This window comes from Liolophura sinensis, chromosome 13 (assembly GCF_032854445.1).
Source record: "Liolophura sinensis isolate JHLJ2023 chromosome 13, CUHK_Ljap_v2, whole genome shotgun sequence".
NCBI classification, from domain to species: Eukaryota; Metazoa; Mollusca; class Polyplacophora; order Chitonida; family Chitonidae; genus Liolophura; species Liolophura sinensis.
Window position 1 is genome coordinate 1968936 of NC_088307.1, and position 22417 is coordinate 1991352.

General features: G+C 36.7%; 1 protein-coding gene across 1 annotated transcript in view; it reads left to right on the forward strand.

The window, feature by feature from the left end:
• Positions 1-22417, forward strand: part of LOC135480593 (LIM homeobox transcription factor 1-alpha-like) — a 55820-nt gene that overhangs the window by 23128 nt on the left and 10275 nt on the right. The window lies entirely within an intron of this gene.

Genomic DNA, 22417 nt, shown 5'->3' on the forward strand with positions numbered 1-22417 from the left:
TCTCTTCTCAAAAAATGGCTTCCTCTCCTGCTACAAAAGGGCTGTCATACAATAGATTGTAAGTGTCAATTTCAACAACAGGTGAACAAGTAAAATGGAAGAAAGAGCGACAAACATTTCTAGCTTTGTCAGTGAAATTTATATGTATACTTAGATATCATTTTTCGCTTCATTTTGACTCCTGAATATCTGACATTTAACTCGTCATAGAAGTCAGTGTCAAGTCCTTATTTGGCTGTCATGTTAAACTGAAAAAAACATGGATTGAGGGAAAATAATTTTTGACACCTCGATATCAATTTTTTGATACACAAGGTACAAAATGGTCATTTTGGACAGGCATTTTTCAAGAAATAGTGAATTTTTTTATAATACTTGATAGTATAGAGTATTACATTGTACATAGTGATCATTTTGTATCAGGTTTATCTATATTTTATATGTACATATAAATAACCCTTTGTGTGTGAATGTGTGTATGCATGAGGGACTCAAGAAAGATTGGTTTTGTAACTAATTAATTGATCTCCCTCAGAAAATAAAGTATTATTATTATTATATTATTATTATTATTACCCCTACTATATTGTTCGATTTCTATCTAAAAACTTTTTTTCCAAAGTCCGCAATCATTCTGGAATCAATTTTAAAATGTAAAAAATGTCTGAATCAAAGAAAAACCTATTTAAAATTCCAGTACTATGTCATTGCATGGTCAGACACTTAGCAACTTCAAGAACTCTAGTGGAAAAAAGGTTATAAACAAACATGTAAATGAGTCAAACTTTGAACTGTCTGTACAAGACTGTGCCACATCTGATATTGTTTGGTATCCGTTGTGTGACTTGGCAAATTAAGGACAGAAGAAAAACAATCAGTTATAGGAAAATCTGTAATATTCACAGTAGGTCCACAAATAAACAGTTGGGCAAAGGCAGGGTTTAGCATTGCAGGTGGGCTATAGTTTCTTTGTCTAAGAACCAGAATTTGGTGGCGCTTGTCAGCTGGATAATGACAAATCCATAGTCTATGAATAATGATAATTTTTTGTGTCACGCTCCACTGAGGAAAGTAGAAAAGCGGATTGCATCTGGGGAATTGCAGTGATATGAGGACATTTTGGCGGTAGGGATACCTGTGGTTTCCTCTCCAAAATTCATCGGCTTTTTGCGGCACACTTATATCAATATTTAATGGTCGGTGACTGAGAACAGAGAAAAGATTGACGAAGCATAAGAAACTGATATTATCCCACCAGGGGGCGCTGGCTTGCTTGTCATATCACATGGGGATTATGGGAACAGACAGACAACATCATTGTCCAAGGTCATGGAAAAGTTGGCTGGCATTCCCCATATCAAGCTGCACTAGACAACCTTGTAATATTGAAATGACCATGAACGCCCCAGCAACTACATTGACAGTTTGTTCATAGCCCTGATGGCTATATATGTCAAAAAACCATCTCCTTTAAACATGATAAAGGAAGTACCTTCATAAAAAAAAAAAATCAGTCTCTGATGAAAAAAGTTGTGTGATTGTCATTGCTATGCATAAATCCACTTTAAACATCGAAACTTCGTTGGCTGAATTGCATCAACTTCTGGATCTGACAGACGAGAGGTCAGTACTCTACATGATCGACATATTCCTTCTGCAAGAAGTACCCTTCCACCCTTTCACCCCTCCACTTTCAGAGGTGGGCTCCACAAGGGTTCAATACATGTTACAGTTTAAGGAAGTTAGGATTTCAGGTTTGGAAGAAGGGAAGTGATTTACAGCTTTTTACAGCTTCTTTGGTTGTGGTGGTACAGCAAAATCTATTGGGCAACACATGCTAATTTTTACAAAGTGCCCTCGCTGTGATATGTCCCTTATAGTCTGCTCAAAGTTTTCCCCAAACCTGTTTATCTTAAAGTGCAATAAAACAAAAAGAAACGGGATCTAATTTATTGGCCACAGGAAGCCTGGGTATGAATGGACGCCCATGACAGGTAATCAATGATTCGAGGCAGGGAAATGATGGAAGACAGCAAAATATGGGAAATGGCGCGCCCAGTCCTCTTAAAAAGAATTCCAACCAAATATTAATGTGCGCATTTATTTGTTCCCTTTTCACCCCGGTGTGTGCTTTCTCATTGCTTCCATGGCAAAATTTTTGACCGATCAGATTTGCATAATTTCTTTTTTTATTCTTCATTAAGTAAGCGCTGGGTGTCTGGCTTGGCTTGGAGTGTTTTGGTGCCCCTTCACGCTGATCCCTGGGGTCTAAATTCTCTGTGCCCTGCGGGTCACGGTTGTAGAAGTTGAGGAGCCCAACCTTCGAATCCTTGCCTCTCCAGTTGTGCCCCATTTGGTGGCTGCGGAATCGTCCAGAGAGCTAAACTTTGCCTTGGACTCACAAGCAGCCTTGTGACCCAGCAAGGTTCGGTGCACCACGTACAGGGGCCCAAACGCAATCGAGTGGACCCATGGCAGGCCATGGGTCATCCATCACGCCGTCTACATCCACTGCTGACAGCAGCCATTGTGCTGCCTTTATACCTCGACGGTGTGAACCTCGGATAATGCTCTTGCTGGAATTTCAGTGTTGTTCACATCTAAAACCCATCAGCTGTACCAAAACCTCTGAATCTACCTTCCCCTCTCTCTTCCCCACCCGCCGCTTAATTTCTTGCTGACAAACTAGCCGAAACATATTGCCTGAATCATTTAACACAACTTAAGCTTATCGCGATTTGTTTGTTTGCCTGTAATGAAATCGGCCGTAATCCATTCTTAACGCTGAGCTGTTTTCTAGGAGAATTACTTCAAAGTGGTGATAATGAGCTGCAAATACCGCCAACTCCCTAATAATTTTATCCATGATGTACAATTTAAAATTTTCATTGTCATTTTTAGAATTTTTTTTTTTTTGATCCAGTTTACTCATTCTTGTTGAACCAAATATTACTGTATGCTATTTCCTCTGGAACGTTGAACATAGAAATCTTGATGACATTATAACTGCATTAAAATAAAAAAAAATCTTTTAGGGTAGCATGTTTTCTCAGCCATGTTGAACATAATGTTTTAGGACATCCTTTTTCTCAACTATATAAGACGACAGAACATCTTTTCGGAAATGTCCCTAAATTCTCAACATTGATTAGACTGAAAAATCTTTTAGAACCTACTGTATCCTGCACCATGTTGAGCTACAATATTGTTCACAATAACCTGTTTGCTCAACCTTGATAAAATTATTAAAAAATCTGTGTTTCATATTCATGGTATTTTCTCAACCATGTTGAACATGAACACTTTTGTGCAGAAAATCTTTTATTGTGTCCCACAGTTCATGTTGTAAATCCTGTAAACAATATTATAACACCAAGAATAGCGTATACAGCGTGTGCTATTTTTCTCAGCTACGTTGAAAAAATGGAAATAATTGAGCTTTAATTTTTGTGCATTTAGCTATGTTATGGTTTGTCTTTATTCTAACAGTTAATACTTATAAGTACAGGAATGTACATTGTATCATTATGTGTTTGTTTAGTTAGTTATTATTTGATTGAGGTTTTATGTTGTACTCAAGAATAGTATCATTATGTAATGCTTTGTAACATATACATTTATGTATGTAAAGCTGATATTTATAATGATTTACTTCTCACCTTTTGTTTCTCATCACAAAGCCAATTAAGCAGGCTTCCTGTGCAGTACTGTAGTTCTTCAACCTTTTCGCATGTTTGCAAGGTGTATATTCAAGCATACTCTGATGGCAGTATTCTGTGGAAAACTGATAAAACTATACTTTCCTAGAGGACCCTGAAATGACCCATGCAGCCATTGTGGATTTGTCTCAAAAATATCCTCGTGCAAGTATTCTTGTTTGATTGTCCCATTTTTTGTTTAATTGTGAGATATATGTATACAGCACTCATTTCTATTCAGGATATGCGTTTGGCAGAGTGATAGAAGTCCTGTCCGCATCACGCTGAAGTGGACAGTTTTATAGGTACCCCCGAGCGAAGATATTCTAACCATGTCTCAAGCTGTCACAATAATAATCATAACCGTATCAATGTCTCGGACTGAAGAACCCGCTAACTTGATCGGAGGAATTTTCCATGCTTTTTGTTCCTTTTTTTCTCCGAAAATCCTATATCTATAGTCTTACTCCATAAACAAACGACGCTCTTCCCAGCACATCAGGGTTTTGTTTTACATCACTCTTATACCCACGGCATAAGAATTTCTTATCTGTTAGAGTATTTATTTATATAGATTGTACAAAAGCACAGGGTCTGTATATATACAGATATATATATATATATATATATATATATATATATATATATATTCTTGGGTGAAGCACAGAAATAAAAAGTAAGTACACAATAATCTCTTGTAACAGTTGTGAGGAAGTCATAATATAAAACTGGAAGGTACACTCAAAAAAATTAGTCTGTTAATTTTAACAGAAAGTCTATTGTTTGAGTGATGCTAGAACGTATACCGTTATTTTGAAACCATAATTTGTCATACACATCCTGTCTAATAGAATCTTGATGTTAAATTAACAGAATATTGGTGCTACTTATTTAGTAGAATACATTCTAACGTCACTCAGACAACAGACTTTCTGTTAAAATTAACAGACTAATTACCGTAACAGATTAATGTTTTTAGTGTATTGTGTAAAGTAGTGTGTTCTTTAAAGCAAAGAATTTTTTTGACAATTTATTATTTGTGAAAAAAAAAAACACATGCCTAAATCAAGGCTGATGACATGTTTGGAACATTGGAAAAAATGACAGACCAGATGATAAAAAGCAAATATAACCCCTCTACATCTTTTGTTTTGAGGACAAATTGGGCAGTGTTGTTTAAGCGATTTGAAATTTTAGAGAAAGTGAACTTTTTGTTTACATCAGATGTAGAGGATAATTTTGTGTAATGGTTTAATTTCAGCAGCTATTTTTTTTTTTCAATTTCAGAGAAACAGGGCCATCATTCCCTATTAATAACTTTTAATTTATTTTGAAAGTTTTGAAATTTCCCAGTTGAAATATTTGAATATATTTATGCTTTAAAAGTGCATGTATGAGTATATCAATAAGTATATCACTACAAGTTTTGGTACAGCTATATACCTAATCTATTACATACTTTTCTGTTCATGTGTTTGCTCAGTGCCAGGTACAAAACCACTACATCCCAGGTATGTTGTTGTCCTCTTGCACTCAGAAGCCTCATGAAATGAATAGTGCATATTAAAAGATAGGATGTCAGAAACTTTGCCAGCAACCAACTGACTAACTGGACCAGCTGACAGAATGATAGACTAACTTGCAAAGCTGGTTGGTGGCAGCTAAAATATTGAACTAGAAAAAATTTGTAATATTGTGGAAGATCACACAAAAAGCCCATGCGGTGGTGTATATACTGGGCCATTGCTAAGTGGAATAGCCCATGTTAAAAGATAGTATGTTAAGTATAGGGTTTCGTGTCTTCTTACACTCAGGACCATTGTGAAATGAATTGCCTTCATAGCTGATATTTTAGTTTGCCAGCACTGCACAATAACCTATAGGAGTCTGTCACCAGAAACAAATGGGAGGCTGAGACTGCCAGATACCTGCGGATGGTAGTGGGTTTACTCCACCATAATGCTGACCACCATCGTATATCTACAAATATTCTTGAATACAGCGTAAAACAAGCGTGAAATAAATAAATAAATAAATAAAAGAAAGGATGCCAAAAATTTGACAGAATGACAGACTGTGACTGTCAGGAGTGGCTGATAAAAAATTGAACTAGGGAAAAAAACAGTTCTTGCAGAAAAGTCCATGTTGTCCATACAGACCCATCATTAAAGTTAATGGCCCATGTTGAAAGACAGGATTTGACTGAGAGGAAAAATTTGTTTAACTGACTGCCTGCCTGTCTAGCAGACAAACTGACAGACAGACAAACAGACAGTGAGCTGCTTGCTACAGCTAAAAATGTGGATGGAACCATCTGGTGTCTTTGTGGACAATGTTTGAATTTATAATGAAGGAGGCATTATCGTATACAGCTGACAGAATCCCATGCTGGATCATTCCATGCATATAGAATTACATTTTTTCGAAGAATACAGAAGAAAACAAGCTTTCTGACCAGTTATTTTAATTTTCTTCATTCCCACTGAAGTCCTGTATCTTTCTTTGTTAGCAGTGTTAGTATTGTATTGAATAGAACTCAGGGAATTGGGCAATGTGCAACTTCATTGTTTGCTGTAGACCAGATATATTACATACTCCATGGGGCTGGCCTTCAAGTTTTTTTTTACGGTTGCATCTTCGTTATGGAAAGTGGTGGGCATATTTTCTGTTTTTTCGTTGAACATTCATCAGATTCTTTCATCTTTTACTGATCAAAGACATACTGATACACCCTAATCATTATCCCACACTTTGTGAAACCATCTTTGTTTTTAATTTAAATATTCACATTTTTAGTCATCTTATTGTATTATCTTGTTATTATGTGTATTCATTTTCAGGGAGTGCACAGAAGCCCATGACACTAAAGTCATATAGCGAGATTTAAACTATAGCATTGTTCAGTCTGTCACCCAATCAGTTTGTGGTACAAATATTATACAAATGATACATATAAATAACTTTATATTGGGTTACATTGTTATCAATTATCATTATTTCATTAGAAACATTGTTTACATCTGTGTACCAGGTTTCCTCCCACCATAATGCTGGCTGCCGTTGTATAAGTGAAATATTCTTGAGTACACCATAAAACACCAGTCAAATAAATAACTAAATAAATACATCTGTGTATAGCAGTGTGAACATGTGCATTTATGCAGATATATTATACATAATACACTATAACACAGTACCTGTAAACATTGTATCAGTTCAGACTGTTTGACAAGTACCTGTACATAGGGCGATATGGAGTATTTGCTCCAGGCTAATATAAACCATAATGAGAACTGTGGAAAAACTTAAATCCGTGAAATTGGAACATCGCCTGAAGATATTTGTGCTTTGTATTTATGTAAAATACCTGAAATAATGACAGGTAACTTATATATGGCCATGCCTACAGGTGTATATATATGTATACGTGCATGTGTGTACTTGATGTGTAAAGAGCGGACAAGTTTACCTACCATACTTTTCTGCTAACAGTAATATTCACTTGATTTGCTTTCAATTCTGTATGATTGTTAAAAACACATGTAGGGTACTGGTGTGCCTAATCATGAGGATTTTGTGATTCTTAGTGACTTAAAACCTGAAGCTGTATCTTAAATAGCTCATGCTGTGCTATATTGCTCTACACATTAAGATATGGTGACCATTTAATCTTTGCTTAGCCTAGATCATCAACCATTTCTCTTATGGAAGAGCAATTTTCACTGCAATTTGTGCGTGTTTTAAATGTGATTTTGGAGACAGAAACTACACTGGAGTGACCAATTTCAGGGTTTCGAGTATAATATATATATTAGCCTACGTAGAATAATGCCCTCTGAATATGCTTGAATAAATACTTTGCAAACATGCGAAACGGTTGAAGACCTACAGTATATCACACAGACAGAATCTAGGTATATATTATGTAACAGCATTAATATTTGTACCGTCATTAAATATCAGTCCACTTTAACATTGTTTGGATTTGCATATGTAACAAGGAAATTCCGAGGATTTTTTTATTATGTAAAAAGATTTATAAGCATCACTTATAGTGTCATTATTATGTTTAATTTAATGAAGTGATTTAATCCACTTAAATTTACATATTTACATATCATGTACCTGTATGTTTTTATACATGTAGCTTTCCCTTGATAATTGACCTGCCAGCAATGTGGTTTTATGAGGCCTAGGTGGTAATTAACAGTATTCCCTGTATGATGTAACAGGACGTTCGCTGGAGACTAGTTCCCTTCCACCTGTCACGTGTGAGAAAATCCGAAACCAACTCACTAAAGGTTGGATCCTCCACTCATGTAACTATCCTCTTTTAATGGGAAAATCAAGGAAGAGCTATACAGGTCCAAATGACAGTGTTGTGAAGATGCAGTGCGTGTGTACTTCGTATATGTTTTTATGAGCACTCTGGAGTACTGATATATCAAAGACTAATTTAATTTAATAATTAAATTTTAATTAATAATAATTTCTGGATTACTCATGTATTCTTTGTAACACTTTAATCCTGAAGTCAACAGGTGAAATCAGCTATACATGCAAGATTTTTTTTTTTTTTTTTAAATTTTTTTGTTTGTTTTGTTTTCAAATGTGAAGGCTTTTTAATTCAGGGAAGCGTTTTGCTTCAGAATTTATAACAGTGTTAATCAGCCAAATTCCTATAGCTAAGCAGTCAGTCAGTCAATCAATCAATCAATCAGAGATTCATATATTACAATCCAACACTAGGAGCCATGGTCAGATGAAAGTGACACCCTCCTCTCTTTGTGGCAGGCTTGACTGAGGATTTTACCTGGACAGGTAAACTCCACGATTAGAGTTACTTTGAAGCGCCCTTGTAACCTCAAAGAACTTTTGTTTACACCCCAGTTGTGCCAACCTGATAAAGACGTAGCAATTTATGGAAGTTTCGTCCAGGTAATCCTTTGAAGTTACCGGAGTTGACAACATCTGTGTACAGTTAGATTATCTGTGATAATACCTCACCTGAGCTGCCTACAGGTGTGTCCTCCCTCTTAACTCTAATGAGATAAATCTGGCCAGGTAGAAGGCGATTATTTACATCTAGGTTCAGGTATGTCTGGTTTCCTTTCACCACTAGCTATCATAAATCCTACAAGTGAGAAGTCTTCCTCCAGACTTGCCCCGAACCAGTTGACTGCAAATTTTACTTTACAGGCGACCCAGCCTCATGATTATATACCCGAGTTGAAATTGTACACCTTTGATAATTGAGCTGATTAGCAAAGCTTAAGCAGGTAGTTAGTATTTAGGCCTTATGTTCACAGTAAATACAGGTAACCACCAGTATAGACATATATTGCGGCGTGGATGCGTGCTTTGGTACAATCGGGAAATGCAAAGAAAGTGTAAGCCTGTGAAGCAAATTTGCAGGGTTATGGTATTGTATAGTGAGATTTGATTTTGATTTTTTTATACACGTACTCTAAAATATTTCAACTATACGTTAGCAGCCAACATTGTAGTGGAGGATATCACGCAAGCTCTGACCATCCACAGGTTGCTGGCAGCCCTTCCCATGTATGACAGAAGAAGAAGTCCGCATGTGTAAAGTGAGGTGTCAAACAGATGTTTATACATTATTGGAACTGCATATTTATGATAGGTTCCTGCAACATCAATGAAAGAGTTAATATGCCAGGTTGAATTTATTTAACTTTAATTTTAAATTAACCAGTTTTCTTTTTCTCTAAATTCAAGGTGAAGGTAAGAGCCCCTGTAGTACAGCCTACCTGTGATGAATACGACTGAGGTTTAATACCTTACACATGCGTATTTTACTTCATGTATATCGTGTCCGTATTCCATTTCTTCCTTAGCGGCGCTACACGCACCATCTGTTAATTAGCACTGTGGATGAGGAGACTGAAATGCCTGGAATAAACCAACCAACAACAGGTGCTTTCACGAGTAGAGCAAGTACAATAGTCACCTTTCTGAATTGTCAGTCATGAACTCGTAGGTGACCATGCAGTCATAAGCAATATTGCAGATTTTTAAGGGAGGAAGTTTTAAGCCTCTGGCCCAGAACATTACACCTGGGACACATGCTTTTGTCAACTATCTGATCAGTGTTTAATGAGATCTGAACATCATCAAAGGCAGTTAGTAATTTTGATGTTACTTTTGTAAATTGTGATATTAAAGAAGATAATCCTATGTAATTTATGTGTTTTATTTGCAGTGATGGATAATGGGCACACACACGTATTTTTAATCAAACATACATGTAACTGCACCCCCACCCCCCACCCCTCAAGATTTCTACAACATGAAGCAATTCCAATGTACAAATACTAATATACATGTCGTATTTTTAATTCATCTTTAATAAGAACTGAAACAGATGATTCAAGAGAGATAAATTCTGTGTGCCAGCTGCAACCTTGTAACCTCAAATAGACAAATCATGTCATAGAAAATACAACTTCTGTATTCCAACAACATATAGTTTTGGGGTTGTTTGAATTTGGTCGGATATTTTATCTTAATTGAGTGGCTGGAGGCAGTGTGTCTATAGTGGTGTTCAGAGACAGACAAACATACTGACTGTCAGACAGACAGACAGACAGACAAACAAACATGCTGACTGTCACACAGCCAGACAAACATGCTGACAGACAGACAGCCAACCATTCTGACAAACAAATATGCAGGCAAACATGCAGACAGACGTACAGACAAACAAACGTGCAGACAGACAGACAGACATGCAGAAAAACTGACAATCAGACAAACATGCTGACAGACAGACATGCTTATTTGTCAAAATACATCTGTATATAGGCTATGGTTTCTTGTGTACAGATAATGTATATTAGCTCTTAATAACAATGTATCTCTTTAAATAATTAGTATAAATTATGTCATTTCTTCTGTATACAGTCTGCTTTCAATTATTGTGCATAGATTGTACATATATGCATGTAGTTGCATATACGTGTGCTTAGCTATGTATATGCCAGTAATTATATTAATATTTAGTGTATAGAACATCCTTCACTTGTTAAAGTACATTACTACATGTGACGATGTATGTATAGGGTTTGTTCTAGATAGTTTAACTTCGCCCTGTACTCTTAGACTTATAATAGTTCTAAAACCAAAGACACTGTCATTTTGTCACAGCCTTTACCTGGCAGACAATACTTCACCCATCAGACCTTAACGCGATGATGTTGTAGCAGCCCGCAGGTAAAAAAAAAGATCTTATCTGAGTACTAAAAGGATTAATATGATCCCCTCCTCACCTCATGCCACCCCCCTACTCCCCCTACTCCCCACCCCTCCACTCAGAAAAAAGAAACAGCCCCTAACCCAATCAACGCTAGAAGGCATGTTTTGTTCTTTAAAAATGGCCAGGTAAAAAAATGGAGGGAGTCGACATTATCATGAGACAAAAGACTAGGCATGAGTTATGGGTTTACACCTTCAGGTATAATGCAACCAGGCCGCAGTAAATAACAAAAAAAAACATTTTTTTCTTTCTGCCAAGTTGCAACTTTGTTTTTTGGAGTTTGGTAAAGGTTGACAGCAAAAGTGTCTTTGTCATGTCTGTCATGTGTAGTTGTTAGCATTGATTGATCAAAAAGAATAAAGTAATGCTTATGGAATCACCACCATGATTGATTGCTACCTGTGATAGGTAATGCCCACTGAGGGAAATTCTGCCACAATGATAGTCAGTAAAAAATCAAAAGAGTTATGTCCCATTTCAAAACTTTCTCATGGACCCCAGTGAACTTCACTGGACTGAAAAGGAACTGAGTGTCATTATTATTTGTCTCGGCATATAACAGGTGCTTGGTGAATTTTCAAACATGTTTTCCAAAAGTTATTTTCAACTTTCCAAATTTTAGAGGGCAAATTTAAGTCAGAGTTTTACTGATTTGTTCATGGATAGTTTCCTTTGGAGATGTAAAATTCAAAAGCAGCAGGCAAAATGAATTAACTATTGGACATTAAGCTCTGTTCATTAACTCAAGTTCAAATCCTGTGTGTCCCAATTTGTCTATTCTACAAACGTGTAATGAATATGCTGACTATGATGTTAAATTTGGACAGGTATCTTATATAATTATAGACTTGTTATAAATGCAGGTATATCACCTGAATTTGTACAGGTTTATTTCTGTTTTATTTAGCTTGAAATTAGTAGATATAATCCATATATTTGCATAATCATATAAACAGTACATTGAGTATGATAATTAACATTGGCCTTCTCCCAATCACCCCCAGGGGAAGTAAAGTTACAGTTCCATTGTTTATAATGCAGAGTAGTATACATGTATACCATACTTTGATACGAATTAGAAAGCAGAGTTAATTATTCTCATCACTTCTTTCTGCTGACATACATTCCTGAGCGTTTAGAATTTTTACCTGCTCATAGCTGATGCCAAAATACCTGATTACCTTCTGAATGCTGCGTGTGAAACGGATTGCACTTTCCTGTACTTGATCTGTAATCATACCTGAGTCAGGTGCAATGGTGTTTGTAATGTGAGACTTCCTGCTAGAAGTTGATTTGCTCACTGCCAAGGGTATAATGAACTATAATTAATTAGAGTCATTTAGTGAGATATGAAATATCTGGCCCAAAATAGGCAGGTGAGTACAAATTACCTGCACAGGTACATGTAAGATTAAGGACATGTACATGCAAGATTATCATGGATATGTATATGTAAGGTATATGGCACGTTAACTATATTGAGCAGGCCCCTGGAAATTTAATAATACGCTAATTGGTTAAAAATCCAGCCTAGTCGATCTCCTATAGCATGAACTTGGACTGTTAAATTAACCTGCGTATATATATCTGTATTATCTACCATATTAATGCTTACATGAATGTGAATATATTGATATGTTATCTTTTTCTCTAATCCCAGTAATTACTGTGATGTAGGCGCAGCGGATATCAGTATATTCCCAACGAATTCAGACAAATTAGCTTTTCGATATTACACTTTCACGCAAAGATACCATTATTTGTATTCTTTTGATAAAATATTGAAATAGATAGCTTTGTTTCACCATATTCATTTAGCACGAAGTGAAGAAAATAGATGTAGTAATTTGAAATTTTGTAGGTTACTGGTGCACGCAGTTCCTTAGTCCAATTGTATGTTGCCTTCTGGTGCACGCAGTCCAATTGTATGTTGCCTTCTGGTGCACGCAGTCCAATTGTATTTGGCCTTCTACCTCAACCAAAAAAAAAAACCATAATGACCCAGCCCAGCATACTGGTACACGAAGATAGGGTATATTACCTGTAGGCTGATTGTGTTTGTTGACACAAATTTAGAACAGTTATGGCTGTAGGTGTAATCTTAAACGTTTATAATTTCCAACCCCATACGTGGGAAGGTCTGGCAGTAACCTGCGGATGGTCATGGGTTTCCTGGGCTCTGCCTGGTTTTCCCCCAGCGTAATGCTGACCGCTGCTGTATAAATGAAATATTCTTGAGTTCTGCATAAAATGCCTATCGAATAAAATAAATAGATAACTTCCTTCCAAAAACTTCTCAATCAATCAATCTATCAGATCAGTCAATCAATCAGTCTTCCCCAAAACAGGAGTGCATCTTTGGCTTTATATACATGTAAACTTACTTATGTTACTGTGTCAGCTCAATGCCAATTTGGAAGTAACTCTCGGGAATTGGAGGTGACCTGCTATATCGAGTTGGATAAAAATTTTACATGAAATTATTGTTTAATTTACATATACCTTTGGTACAAGGTCTGTTCAGTTGTTACAGGCAGGCAATCGGGTGGAAAAACTGTAAAAAAATTATAGCTGATTTGTTGTGGTTGGTGAAAAATCAGGTGAAATTATATGCAAGTTACTGGTGATCTGTATAAAAGTTAACCTCAGATCTTTTCCTCATTTTACCACAGAAAGGTGATTAGAAGGTGAAAAATTCAATCAAATTATAGCTGATTTTAACACTGATTCACGATGTTTAAAAATGCGCAGATTCTGCAGGGTTAGGCTTTCACTGTCGCCAGCTGGCCATACGCACGGACTGTTGTATTGTAGGGGTCCAGCGGAGGCAGGTTAAAAGTGTACACACAGGCTGCCCCAGGCTGCACTCCACCACATTCAAGTGGCCGCTGAGTGTCCTTACACCGTCTGCCAACCACAACAAAAGAGATCTCGCCTAATTACCGTGGCGACAAACTTTGAGGCCGTCTGACTGAGCGCTTTCTGCAGCACCACCACCACCACCACCATTTTATACTGCAGCACTCACCAGCTCTGTAAAAGCCAACTCGTGTGAAAGTTAGTAGCGGTGCGTGCTGTACCATACAAAACAAAGTTTTGACATATGATTTGAGGGATATTATTTACCTGTTTAATCATGTTTCATTCTATACTCTCTCTGTATATATATAATGTTTCTACTTATGTAATTGCTATAGACAGCTATGGACGTCAGGAGGGGATCATGGTACCTGGCTAGATACCTTCGTCATGTTTCACGAAGCTCTTTAAGTACATTAGCTTACACAAAAGTGTTTCGCTTAAGCATTGAAGACATGTTTATAACGTGTTTGACTTCAGCTTTGTCAAGAAACTCTCCATGTTGGACTTAAAGAAGAAACTACAGACTTGAACAATTTTCTGGACTGTAGGGGAAGGTTGTGAATCTGGGCCTTCACTGGGTGTTTAGTTTTAACTTTAAAAGCCGCAACCAAACCAGCCAATGTTGGATTTGAACATGTAACCTCATTGATGAAGTGCCTGAATTCTTTTCATGTACAATCCAGTGAATAGTTAGACAATCCAGGGCTACCTAGAGGACAATGCAGCAGGCCAATATATTCAAAAGCATTATTTAAAATGTTTCAATAATTTCTTGTAATTAGAACAAGGTGGATATACTGCTTCCAAATACTTTCTTTTATAAAATCCAAATTAAATGTTTAGCTATTGACAGGAGTCTTGGTGGCCTAGAACAAATTTACATTAACGTATGCATAAACTTTTTGCTTCAGAATTGTAAATTAATGCTTTAACAGAGGCATTTAAAGGTAACCCCACCAGCACAGGTCAAAATCTCATGTAAATCCCATGCTATTCAAATCAATATTGATATAAAAGTATGATGTATAGTTGTTATTTATGTATTTGCATGTTATCTAGATCAGAAATTCTCCATAAAATTATTCAGTGTAGAAACATGTTTTGCTGAAGTCTTCAACAGTTTCATGAGTTTATAATTGGGGGATCATTAGCAACATGGAGCCCTATTATGGGATGGAGTCTTGTCTGCCAGCTGCTAGTTAGCGACATGTTAAAGAGGGCGGGGATATCTTTGCTAACAGCTAATTGGGCCCTTAAGACCTGGATTTGACAGAGGTGTTCAGACATCCACAATAGCGCTCTGTTCTCCTCCTGAAAGGGGCGCCCGATGCTCCTCTGTCAAGTTTTAGGCCATAACCGGAAACTGAATAAAAGGTCCTCGGGTTAACAAAACAATTTATGATACCTCTAGCTGCTTGATTATAAGATAACTACCCGGTATTGCCTTGTGGGATGCAGGTTCACACGAAGTCTGTGCTTATATAGCGTGAAGCAATGTACCAGTTTAGGACATATTTGATCTCTCAAAGTTGGATTCATGTTCATGTAAAGGCTTGTAATCACATTTTTTCATTATTGGTGTAATAATGATAATGATAATAATAATAATAATGACATAATAAGAAGAATAAATACCAAGCTCAAGAATGAACCAGGTTTATGGATGGATGAATATTTCATGTAACTGTAGGTCCATATATAAAGATTAAACTATAGCTATCTGAAGGAGTTTTGTAATATTTCACATTTTATATTGTATTGTAAAATTGATAAATCAAAAAATGTGAAGCAGACATCAGAAGTTACACTAGAAGTTACACTACTGATGTGTCGATTTCGATTTTTACCACAAAAGGGTGAAACCTTCTATTTGGAGGGTGAACAACACCTTGGGGACATGCCAGCAGTTTTAACTAAGGAGTTAAGGTTTTATTGTTAAAAGAACGTCCAACAAGGCGAACCGAGTGTGCCTGTGTGACACCAGTAATTTATAGGGTTGTACAGCCTACCTTTGATATCAGCTAATCTGACCCTGTATAACATAAGTGCGTACACATAGTCGGATTAATTTCTGAAAACGACATCGTGCTATTTAATGAACCAACCAAAGAAGCAATTCAGTCCTCAGGTCGATCTACCGGTGCTCAGTATGTTCTACATTTTGCTGTTTATTTAATTTTTTTTTTTATCTTATTTTTGTTTGACACCATGCTCAAGTATACTTGTATGTCACTTACGTGACGACAGCCAGCATTATTGTGGGAGGAAACCATTCTGCTTTTTCATGAACTTTCTGAAAATGACATATATTCTGATAAACCAACTGAACCAAGAAATCAAGAATAATCTAGAAGTCTTGGCTGATTTCTAGAAATTTTACTCTTTGCCACCAAGAAAATTTTGTGTGACGAATTACTGGGCCATTATTGAAGATCAAGATGAAGGAAGAGTAAATGTATCACATTTGCTGATTAAAATTACAATGATGCAGAAAACGGAGAGGGTTTTTCTTGTTTTTTCTTATATGGGATCTTTAAGTCTGAAAATTCAACTTTGGCCCATACATAAACAAATGAATATGGGCTTTTAAGTTTTTTCAATGTGACAAACTTGCATGTAGTTCTCCTGCACTTTACTAGTAGATACAAAATAATCAAGTATTCAAGGTTCTGAAGACATTCTTTGATTTTTTGGTTCACGTTGATCCATTTTATAGATGAAAAGAGAAAAAAAAAAGCAGATAAAAATATGCAGCTGCATTTTGAAATAGAAACGGTAAAAAAAATCTGTACGATTGACATGTATAAAGCAGTTACTTTATTACATTTAAATATTCAAATTTCTCCCCAGGTCTTCTATTCCCTGCATTCTAGGATTATACAAGAAATGTATGCGACTGAAGACATCAAAGGGCTTATACGACTAAGATTTACTCTGTGTTCCTCAGGTGTTGTGTTTTTTTTTTTTTTTTTTCCCATCTGGATCAGTCCTCTCAAGGTGTATAACTCTTAAGGCCCTTATTGTTAGCGAGAGCCAAGATTTACGCCTTGGGATAATAGTGATGGGATTACCAAAGAAAAGCGCAGAAAAGAAGTTTTGTTAGTCAGATTTGGCGATGAAAGGGGCCATGGGTATAAGGCCCACAATTACCGTGTAGATCTTTAGAGAAACTTTTCCTTTGACGACCGCTCTCGGTCCTAGTCTGAGATACATGTAAGGGTGAGCCTGACTTTGGGGCACGTTCAATCGCAGCTGAGGATCAGGGCTTTCGGGGAACAGAGAAAGGGCGCAAGACAATGCTGCCGGTGGACGTGGCGTATATACCTGTTCAGTCCACAGGTCCAGCGCAGGTGTTGTTTTGAGGTGTTACGCCCAGACCCTAGGCGCTCCCAGGCAGTACCAGCTTACATATCTGTGGGGCAGTGTGTAATATACCAGGACAATTCAATGAGTGGACATTTGAAGAAATGATAAAGATAGGATTAATGCTGTGGGCTGTGGGTATGGACAAGTCAGAGTAATGTGCAACAAGGGCTTAAATTATGGTGAAAGGAATGTGTAGTGTGGGAGAACACAAGCATGTTCCACCTCTAGACCCACCCCAACTCCAACCCCCTCCTTCGTCCCATATAAAAAAACACATTGAATTAAAAAACAAACAAAAAAATCAGTAAAGAATTTTAATTATGGACCCTTGGTTTAACAGACTGTGGATGCATGCGTATTTGTACCTGTTGGTGTAAATAATAAGGACAAGAAATATTCAGATAATCATCATACGCAAAACTAAATACATATATTTTTTTTATTATTTGCTCTTCAGATATGCATCAACTTTTTCACGTAGCTATATTCTGTTACAAACCAATTTTTAGACTGAAATGTATAAGTGGTTTAAATTCTATACAATTCTTCAAAACTAAATTATGCCATTTTCTTGTGAGTCATAATTTAAGTACAACAAAGGGGTCTCTGTGGCTCAGTTGGTTAGCGTGCTAGCGCAGTGTAATGACCCAGGAGTCTCTCACCAATGTGGTCGCTGTGAGTTCAAGTCCAGCTCATGCTGGCTTCCTCTCCGGGCGTACGTGGGAAGGGTCTGCCAGCAACCTGCAGATGGTCGTGGGTTTCCCCCAGGCTCTGCCCCGTTTCCTTCCACCATAATGCTGGCCGTCGTCGTATAAGTGAAATATTCTTGAGTATGGCGTAAAACACCATTCAAATAAATAAATAAATAAATCGTACAACAAAACAAATGTGTTTCTGATGTATACAAACACAAATCATAATTCAGGTATGGGAACTAGACGTATACCTGTTCTGTTGCATGACGAGGAAATCAGGTACAATTGGATACATGTACACACCTGTAGTAGACCGTCACATCTCAGTAGTGACAATGTACATTAATTATCAGGAATACCTTGTGTTGTACTGTCAGGTAACTCAGATCTTACCTGAAGAGATTCACCTTCCACTTGCACTTAAAATTCTGATGTAATGTAATAGCCTTTGTCAACAGGTGTAAGACCTAACAAGATTTCCTCACTTTTTGGCACCGGATTTACAGATGCTAACATGACTTACATATGACATACTTCAAAGAAAAAGACCTCTGAAAATCGAAATTAAGCATCACTAAAGAGACCACTTAACACTATGCATAAATATACTTTCATTTATTTTTTTAGAAACATTTGAATTCTCAGGTGGGCTTTGTGGACCACTCTATTAAAGGTTAGGAACTCTGACGTCACAGGAAGTTTATCAAACTCTAAATCATGACATTTAATGTTGGCAAAACTGTTTTTACCTGTTTTTACCATCAGGAGAAAAAGGTGATGTGACATCAGATTTCATAGATACGGTTAGTAGGGCTCATAAAACCCATCGTAGTATTAAAATATTTGAATGCCTTTCAACACTGTTAAAAAAATCTGAAAAAATAAATGAAAGTATTTTTACGCATAGTTTTCAGATGTTGAACGTTACTTGATATTTTAGCCTTCTTTTCCTTTAACTACACAGGTGTACATGTATGTTACAAAAACTTTTGCTGATGCCTAAGTTACTCTTTTTGGCAGATTCTGACAATTCTTTTGATCTTAAAATTGTGTTTTGAGGTTTGTTTGGAAGTTGGCATGATATCGTGCTGGAAAAATAATGCTTTTCAGTGCTATTTACAGGAAACTTAAACCATGCATTATAAACGACACACATTTCAACTTCGTTAAGGAATACATGGATTAATGAGCCATGGTTCCTCAATCTTTTCGAATATAAAAGAGCAACTTTTAGGATATTTTTAATATAATTTTGTTGCCAAAACTACATTAATTGGGTTGACCAATTTCAGGGCTTCACCCAAAGTATCATTTTATCAGTCTGCAGAGAAATGCCCTCAGAATATGCTTGAATAAACACCTTGCAAACTTGCGAAAGGGCTGAAGACTTAGTGCATATATAAACTGCATGGAATTAGGAGAACATGTGTTTAGATTGTAACCTGCTGTTTTTTCTGTACTGTGCTGGAAGATTTTGGATGTAAAGATGTTTGATGTACATGGTGCTACAGAATGCCTGAAGTGACTCTACATGGCCACATATGAAACCACTCTGACCAACTTTACAAGGAAAAGTTAAACACCCAGATGGCATGCTCCCATACAGCTGACCAACCAACCAGTCTTGTGGCAGAATTGAATCCCTCTATACCTAGCTCTCATCATTGTCTGGTAACAAAGCAGCCTCCCACCTTAGACCCGCTCCACACCTTACACCCACCCCAGCCCCCATCTTACACCCCACCCGCCAGGATTGCTAACCCCATGGGTCAGCTTGTGGTACAGTTATTTGAATAGCGCTGTAGCCTGAGTGCCGTTTTTAATCCCCAAAGTACCCTTGACTTTTAGCCTCAGAATGGACAGCTGTAAGGTACTGTGGCCATGCAAATCATATTCGTTTATTTACTGTTTTATCCAAGTTTAAGTTCTTGTTGGGAATTTACCCTATTTGTTTGTTTTTTTTTCTCAGTTTCTACAAATTTGTATTACTTTATATTGCTTGATTATTTATTTATTTATCTATTTATTTATATGGCCATACTGCCTAACATATCATGTGACTTACTTTAACAAACGTCGTTTGTTTATATGCGCGGAATTCGTTCAAAACTTTTCAGCATAGCAGATGAGGGTATTCCTGAATATCTAGTTGAGTAGACTTTGCATAAAGGTAGAAGCTAGGCTATAATGATTTCAGACTACCTAATCCCTCAACCTTTCTGCATATGAAAGAGCAACTTTCAGTGAGATTTAAGCACCTTTTCAGTTTGCTTTCAGGTCAAAACTACATTGACAAATTTCAAGACTTTACAAAAAGTATAATTTTATCAGTCTAAGCAGAATAATGTTTTGTAAATGTTTATTATCACCTTGCACACACATGAAACGGTTGTAGAATTACAGTACTTTACCATGGGGTAAAATTCCATGCATGTTTTGTTATTTCTTTGTAAAAGTTATTCAGAATGCACTTTTTGTTTCAGTTACAAAGATGCAAGCATAATTTCTGTCAGCATTTCCATAAAGTGTTGTTGTGTATAATGCTCAGGTATACGAGTGGATTATCAGAAAACTATTAAGAATTTCTAATGGAATACATTACCAGTGGACAAACCTGGGGGAAAAAAAAGGCTGGCCAAGCATTCAAACTGATCCTTTCAAAGCATAGTATAAGTGCCTTTTACAAATTGAACGACATGTATATCACAGTGTTATTCACTGATTACTGTCTTTGTACCTGCAAATAAAATACCATTTTATCAGGCCTTTCAGTACTAATTAATGCATATTACGTGATACTTTTACAATATGACACACCTTTTTTTTTATATCCTACAATGAAAACATTGTATTATTGTGCTTAATTTATAGTGATTAATAGGATTAGTTTTTGTTGACAAAATTCATGCAGGCGCTAATATTTTGTGTGGTGAAAATGACAGTCGAGGTTTTTGTGCAGCTTGGGTGGGAACAAAAACGGCGTGGTGCAACAGAAAACATGGCTTTGCTCTTTCGTAAAATCGTGGCACATAACCAGGGTGGAGTAATTACCCAGGGTGCCATTCAAGTGTGGTACAGATGTTGTTAAGAGGGTTTATCAGTCTTTTCGGCAAGTGCTCGATTTGAATAATTCGCTGTGCGGCTCTCTAGCCAGTGTTTTCTATGGCGGGTAACATATTGTCTGATTGAGCTAGCTAGCTGAATGAACCTGAAACTCCGTGCTCAGATGCGCGGCTCACTGATAATTTCTTTTAACAGGACAATTAAACAAACAGAGACGAGAATTCCACTGAAAAGGCGGGTGTGTTGTTTTGCCAACTTTAGGGATAAACTGACAAAGGTTTTTGATCAATCAAGTTTTTTTTTTCTGCTAGCTCATTTGATTTGTTATTGAATGACAACAAACTGAGTCTTGCCAAGAGGCAAGAAAATGGAATTGTGTCACTTTGTGACAACTTAAAATCCAAATTTCTCCATCGGACTCTGGCAAGGATAATAAATAACGATAATGAACACACCAGCTGACATGTTCTAGTAGAATGGATATGAGTGGTTTATAGTTGAAGACTAACAAGTAATAATAAATGCCACACCCAAGTTGTGTTCTAATTCAGTTGTAACAATGTTATAGACCAAAGGTAGCGGATAGTGAATCTTTCTTCTCACATGGTCAAACCATCTAATGAACAACACACTTATATCTTCACGTTTCCAAAAAGCTGGTAAAGAAATGTAATATTCTACTTTCAACACTACTCCTATCTGTCCCAAATTCTAGAAGGATTAGGGTATACCCAAGTTGTGTTCTGGTGGAACCGACATATAGTGTTGTATAGTGCAAGAATAAAACAAAATGCACGTACAACAGCTGTGTTTTAGTTAAGTAACAATGATTAGCAATAAGTGCAACTGCAAAATTGTGCTCTATACAGTAGAACTGGGACATGGTGTTATAGGGTGTAAAATTATTTATTTATTTTCATTTATTATGGTTAACCTTTTCAGTGCTAAATACACTGCTCTCCCATGGCCGTGGCCCTGCACTGCAACACAAAATGTGGGTACAAGCCTGGATTTATTGCTTTACATTATTATCTGATTGTTGTATTTCCACCTGCCCTCTTTAATATAATTTCACTGATACATTGACAGCAGTAAGGTTTGTAGACAAACATAAGGTATCTGCATGGGTGTGCTGGAACTGTGCAGTTTAACACATACGCAGTGCATTCTGATTTGCAATTCAGGTTTTGAACTTTGTGTTGATGCGCATCGTGTAGCAATTTTAATTCTTACATGAAAATCCTGATGAGTATGTAAAGCCTGCCAGCGCTCACACAACGCTATTTTAAACATTTTCTCCTGGGGTATTGTGTTATTCAGTGAAAAAATAAATGAATACCCTACCTAAACGACCTAAAATTTAACCCACAAATGTGCATTTCTAGAGTTTCAAGTAAATGTCACGAAATATTATTTTCGGTGCTGAGACCAACAATTTTCCAGTAGAATATCAC